At 37.8% G+C, this 6000-nt stretch overlaps 1 long non-coding RNA gene across 1 annotated transcript in view; it reads right to left on the minus strand.

Moving 5' to 3' along the window:
• LOC148214991 (uncharacterized) overlaps positions 1 to 4248 on the minus strand; it is a 28071-nt gene extending 23823 nt beyond the window's left edge. Inside the window, exon 1 of the long non-coding RNA XR_015796902.1 lies at positions 4090 to 4248. This is a non-coding gene — a long non-coding RNA (uncharacterized LOC148214991). The remainder of the gene's footprint in view (positions 1 to 4089) is intronic.
• Between the last annotated feature and the right edge of the window lie 1752 nt (positions 4249 to 6000).

Raw genomic sequence — 6000 nt, forward strand, 5'->3', positions numbered from 1 at the left:
ATAGCAACCTTGCTCCTCAAGGGAGAATGGATGAAGGGTTAAGTTACTTGGTTAAGTAAACCAAGATGAAAATGGTTAATTCTGACCAAAGCCCAATGGGACCCCATAATCTTTGGACTCTTGAGAATATGTTGTGAATACATGGCCTGACAGCTTATAATTTTATTAAGTTTTCCCATTCACTAAGTGCTTGCCATATGGATATAGCCAGTGACATATGTCTCCCCTTCTAGGTTCTAGATCTGCTCCCCATTCTTACCCTTGTTAATTTCCTGAGCAGGTGCACACATTTCTAAATTGAGCATTGGGGTGCAATTGCTCATTATGTTTCTTTTCTAAATTTGGGCCCAGAAATTTTTTTTTAAGGTGAATGCTTTGCTTTACCCTGTTTCTGCTTTCCTTTTTTTTTTTTTTTAAAGAAAACAAATGTTTTCAAAATATAAAATGTCAGATGGGACAGGAAGCTGGTAAGCACAGAAAGCAGGGCCTGCAGGCATATTGGAGCCCCTGGGCACCACTCTGGGGATCCTGATTAAAACATGGAGATACTAAACTTGTTTTCCTGTTTTGGTTTTCTTCTCTCTTTATAATTGTGTGACTTGTTAATTTTTTTTCTTTCTCATTTCTTTTTGTATTCAATAAAAGCAAATGTAATTTTAAAAATTAACACAGAGACTCAAATCTTAAAGTAGAAACGCCTTCAGATGCTGCCTACTTAATAAAATTATAAGGTGCTTCCTGTTCTGGTCTTTCTTTTGCATTAAGGAAAAGAAATAAAAAGAGACATGGAACTGAAGCTTTTAAGATGAGAGAAATAGAACCAGCCAGTTCAGTGTTTCTGTGCCAAACATGTGCTCTTGATATTTATACTATTTCATAGTCTTGAAAGCAAAAGCAATGGAGGAAAAAAATGATGCTTTTATTGGACTTTATCAATAACTCATTTTTGAGTGTTCATACATTGATAATAGTAGAAGTTTGAAGACATTAAGATTAACTTCACTGTTAATCGTTCTTTCAAAAATGATCCTAAGAGATCTGGGATGATGCCAGATGGAAGGTATCTAATATTACTAACCAAAATATACCAAACAGAAGTTTCTTTTCTTTCTTTAACAGATTTGCTGTAGAAAGAAAATAGACCAAAGAATGGAGAATGAAAAGGCAGGCAGGCAGGCAGGCAGGCAGGCAGGCAGGCAGGCAGGCTGGGCAGCCTGCAAATGGAGAACATTTTTATCTGGACCACTCATAGACATAATGACTAGCAGAGAGAAAGTCAATAAAGCCACATATGGAAACACCTCTGAATGTGGCTAAGTAGGATGGAACACCTTTTATTTCTACTCTTCTGGTAGATAATCCCGAAGGCTGCCTGATTCCACTGATGTACATGGGGAAATGGGAGATTGTTTTCCTGATTTTGTATTGATGGGCTTGCAAGTATTATTTGTATTGTATCCATGGTTTTGCCATAGGGCAACTCTTAACCCATTTGCAATTCGTTGACAGGCATTTCAGGCACCTGTCTTACCTTTGCTCCTGTGTAACTGGCATACCCAGATAAGACTGTCACTCTTGTCGATGCATGCTTGAATGCAATGACCCTTTCCTTGGCCTTAGGCATAGAGATGCCTTCTGATGTTTTAATGGCCTGTGGTGTGCATGATTTAGAGAAGAATGGCCCAGCTTTCTTATGATCATGGGAGCTTGAAAATGTTGCATATCAGTCAATTGTCTCTTGCTCCTGTCTCATATAAATGGGGTGATCTTTCTAAAACCAAATGGATATAATTGGAAAATGTATGACAACATTTCTGCTGCAATAACATTTGGAAACTGCTGTAGATGTCTTTGTGGTATCTCCTGTACATTAGCCCATTCTAGTGCACTAATGGAATAATGAATTCTTAGGAGCAAAGCTCTTATTTTAACTGGCCAATCTATCCTATATTAGAAAATGAACAAAGCTTTACTTTATAAGTGCTAAAATGGTTAAACCAAATAGCAAAAAAAGGCCACCCACCTCTGTATTTAAATTGCCCTCTGGTAGTCCTCAGGGGGCAGCCAAATCAAGGCAGTTCTTGGAAATTAATAAAACAACAAAACCCCTATTTTCACAAGAATCTGTCCTTGATTAAAACTGAAAACATGGCAGGCAGAAAGGAACCGATTGTTCAGTGTAGAGTGGATAAAGATAAATGTTTTTAAAAGTTCTATTTGTTCAGGCCATGATAGAGAACTTTATGAAGACAATGGCAAAATTCTATTGCTGTACACACAGCAATAGTTTAAGTATGCCTTAGTATACGCTCTGAATTACAAATGAAACCTGGTTGTGCTGTGCTGTACTTACAAACTGAAGTACAGAACCTAAGAACATATCTATATACATACATATATGTACAATTAACTCTGTTGCAATGATTTCCAAATGGCAGGCCAGAGTACACCTTTTAATCAGAGATTTGCTCTCAGTAGCATAGGGAGAACGATCTGGATCCCCCTAACGCTTGCCTATTGTGATTTTTTGCTTACATTTATAGCCTATCCCAAAAGCTAGAGTAAGAAAAAGTATTGACTACTATTAAAACCTGCAATAACAAGCCCATCAAAATAGTGATAACACAGCAAATGGTTAAATCCCAAAGTTACCTAGTTCATATCCCAACAATCAGCATGCTGGTTCCCCTGCACTTTTCCTTACATTTGGAACTCTACCTGGGCACACATTTGGATGTAAGACAGTTGATTTGAATAAAATGAAATTCAAGCATAGTTGCACCACTCCTTGTGATCCTGTATAGCTGAAACATCTGGCCTAATTTGTGGATGTTCTTGTTCTTCACAAGCATGTTCTTTGTAACATCTGGCCTAATGAAGACTTCTGGACAACTCAAAAGTTTGAAACTCCTTTGTATTTTTTTAAAATTCTTCCTAAAAATGTACTACCCAACTATGATATTTTTCCCTTTGTGGACCATCAGGGCTCTGCTTGCATTTTATGTGATTCTAGCAGTACTCCTGTGCACGTCCCTAGAAATAATCACCAATTCCATTTGTGTCTGACATGTGGCTTACACTGACTTTCATGTGATCGTAAAAATGTGCATGGCTAAACAAGGCTTGCCAGTTGAGAAAAGTAACTTTCTTACAACAAGGTCTTACATCATTTCTGCAAGATGTTTGTGCTTAATACTGATTTATGCATTAGATTTTTATCTAACCAGTGCATTTCAAACTAAAAGAGCCACAAAATGGGTCCAAAGTTATCTAGTAAATTTTCCATGATTGAAGATGGATCTGAATCTAGGTCTCCCCAGACTTTGTCTAACACTTCAATTGTTGCACTCCAGTGGAATGAAATTTCCATCCCACTATAGTATGACATGTTTGGAATATTTATTTGCAATAGCAAATTATTTCATATATATTGAAATAATATTTTTACAAAGATTTAGTTTGCATGTTTACATCTTTCAGAGTGTTCACTAGGTTGTTACTGCTCTTGGTGGCATCAACTAAGGCTTACCATTAGTCCCCATTTTAGTACTGATTGGCTTGTTATTGCTCTGGATGCAAAATTATTTTTCAATTTGGAATGGCAATTCCCTAACTTTTTCTAATGCATAAAGTTGCTTTCAGCATGCCATGTCCTACACACAGCTAGGTTTTCTTCTCTCTACTGTAAGCATAGATTTGGAGAAACCATCTGAAAGCTATGGCTTTCCCCAAAAAATCATTAACTGTTTCCTGGACTAAGCGTAATACTTTCTTCCAGCTCCTTGAAGGAGCCAAGAGGGACAAGGATTGACCCCACAAGTAGCAGAAGTCATACTAGAGAACACTAAACCCCTCAGGCTGGAAAGAATTCCAGTTAACTTTGCAAGACATTGCTCCAGGCACCATATTGAATTCTGCCCATTGAAAATCAGAATTATAGCAAATCTGAGCAACTTTATTGGCAAGAAGTTGCACTAAATGGTCACAGTTCCCAGATGGTAGCTCTTCCTTCTCAACATTCTGTAACAAGGAATGGGAAACCTTAAACAAAATCATTGCACAAAGAACATAGAAGTGAGCATGCCTTACCTTTCTTATTGCCACACTGTAGGTTCAGATAGGAGGTTGTCCATATGGTCACTCAGATTCACTCCTCATCTTCATCCAGAAGACAGCCAGACATGTTTTCCATCATTTCATCTCTTGGAGATCCTCAGTAAACCAATGATATCCCTGAGATCTCCCTGGGATTGGCTAACAGCAAGAAGCTGCTCAACAGCAATCATATCAAGAGTCTTAGCTGCTTTCCTATTCCAAGCATTGACCAGATTCTTAACTGAATTGCCCAACAGATTGTTGAGAATCTGGTCAATGCCTGGAATAGGAAAGCAGCTCAAATGCCTTTTAGAAACCATCTGGATCCACTAGACCATGCCTGGTCTTACGTAGCCACCAGTTGCATCTGACCAGGAATCAAGATCCAAAGGAATAAATCATTTCCATACCCAATTCACATATTACCCACTCCAAAGTAAAACAAGATCTATCATACACCTACCTTATATGTATCTGGCTAAATATTATTTGGGACAAATTCATGGTTGTCATGGAAGCCCTTGACAAGCATGGCCCCAAGAAATAGAATTTGAAGTCCCCCAGAACAAGGAACCTGGGGAACTCCACTGCAATTCCAGCTCAAAAAAGGATCCTGCTGGGTAGCTAGTACATGAGGATCCCTAACTTCTCTCTCTTGCCCAATTTAACACACAAGCATTCACACTCCATCTGTCCTGGAGTGGAAACTGTGGTCATAAGTAAAGTCTCTTTCATGACCATTACTACCTCTCCTCCCCATCCTTGGAGTCAAGGCTGCCAATCAAACATGTGCTTCCAATAGATAGAGAGAACAGGAATGGATCATGGTGGGACAATATTGGACTTAATATGTCTTTAGTCAGCTTTTGAGGAAGAGATGAGGGAACAACATCAATGTGTTTTATTATTTTCATTTTAATGATAGCTCCAATGAAAATGTGAACAATAAAGTGAATTATGAAAATAATATTGAAAAGGTTAAACCAAGGTTAAAAAGCATATCTATTTTATGAGATAAGAGATCCTCATAAAACAGAAGTTTAACCTAAGATTGTAAACTCCCTGTGGAAGTGAAAACCATCCATTCTCTCTCTTTCTAAGCTTGTACTGGGAATCCCCAACTCCCTGTGAAAAGTATGAAGTGAGGGTGGTCCAAGACTCAAGGCAGTAACAGAAGAACAGAGAAATATTCTCAAGAAAACACTATGTTAGCTCCTAGTATAGGAAAAGTATGCTTTTTTTCTTCAGTGATCAACATGAAGAAAGATCTGGACAGAAGACGATTCAAGCATTAATTGCCTGAATCCAAACTTCTCCCATATGAATGCCTTATCTTGAAAAAAACCCTTTTCCTTCTTTCTGACCAGTCCCTCCATCTCTGAGCCCTTATTCCTGCATGTAACATACTTTTCTGGATATAATTATTTAACATTTACTTATTATTGCAATACTTACCAATATCCTTTAGTCTGCAGATAATTGAAACAATATGGCATTAGCTGGTATGTCTAAGTCTGTGGTGTCATGCTGAGGGTCACTGAGAGTGGGAGGAGGAGGGAAGGAAACTATTCTCTTAATACATGCTAAATATTAAATGAATTAGTCTCTTAGCAGCAGCTTTAAGGAAATCTCTGAACCAATTGATGAATAGTTGTTTTAGAGATCTAGTTTTGGAGCCACTGAAAAAGTGTTTTACTTTTTTGACTAATGTTTGAAAAAAAACTATATGCAGAATGCCTGAATGTGTTACATGCTGGTATCTTGCATTTTAGGAAGAGATGGAACGTGATAATATATTAGTTATTTGTACCAGTTAGAGAGAAGCAATGGAGAGAAGAATACATGATGGAATGTACTGAAATATTTGAGCTCTTTTTTATCCTAAACAGAGCTCCTAAGATGGTG

The sequence above is a fragment of the Python bivittatus genome, unplaced genomic scaffold (genome assembly GCF_059951505.1).
Source record: "Python bivittatus isolate LINGU-HERP-01145 unplaced genomic scaffold, Pbiv_v1 ctg000480_np1212, whole genome shotgun sequence".
NCBI lineage: Eukaryota > Metazoa > Chordata > Lepidosauria > Squamata > Pythonidae > Python > Python bivittatus.